A 950-nucleotide genomic window follows, 5' to 3' on the forward strand; every position below is an offset into this window, starting at 1 on the left:
CTGAAATGCTGTTCTTGTGCTCTGCACTGCAGTTTTGCCCTTTACAGCTGAAGGTAATGAAACCCCTTAAGGTTTTTTTTTTTCTGATTAGCATTTTATTTTTGATTAAGATGTAATTCACATATCTTTGCATGAAGTTTATCTTTTTAAAAATGTATAAATGTATAATTTTTTTTAGTATAGTTATAGGGTTGTGACCATTGCCACTATTTAATTTCAGAATATTTTTATCAGTCAAAAAAAGAGCACTTTTCCAATTAACAGTCACTTCCCAACCTTTGAAAAGTCAGTAATTTACTCTCAATCCATGCGTACTGTATCTTACTAGCGTTTTTTATTTAACATATTAAATGTTTAAGCATAATCTACTTTTACTCATTGACTTAACAACAGCAAAAATACATATATATCCTAATAGCTAGTGATTATAAAACACAAGATATTTAACCCTGTAAGTTTCAAAAATTAATTTTATACTTTTAGTTATTTTATTTCTGAGTTTGGGAAATTTTATAGGATTGTGCTTAAGTTTGATCTGAACTGAGCAAATTAGAACAATGGCACTTAGATTGAAAGGATACTCAGGATCAGATTCTGTAATCTTCCACATAATCGTTTGTGTTTTTTCCACCTTCCAATCACACAAACAGTGTGTGTGGAAAAGACTCATCTTTAATTAAGTCTTGTATTTAAGCAAGACAGAGGAAATTTGAAATTCTCTTGAATATATACTACTTCTCATGATCTTCCTAATGTCACATCAGAAATTAGAAACAGTCTTTATTGCAAGCTTTGGACTAATGAAGAAGTTAAGAACCACCATATAGTGATGCCCATTCTTTTCTTTTCTTTCTTTTTTTTCAGTTGTTTTTGCCATAGGTCATGTGCACTAGCCAAAGAGAAAGAGAGAAAAGGAAAGTGAGAAATCAACCCCTGGGGGGATAGTCACA

Source organism: Tupaia chinensis, unplaced genomic scaffold (assembly GCF_000334495.1).
Source record: "Tupaia chinensis unplaced genomic scaffold, TupChi_1.0 Scaffold146052_1, whole genome shotgun sequence".
Lineage (NCBI taxonomy): Eukaryota > Metazoa > Chordata > Mammalia > Scandentia > Tupaiidae > Tupaia > Tupaia belangeri.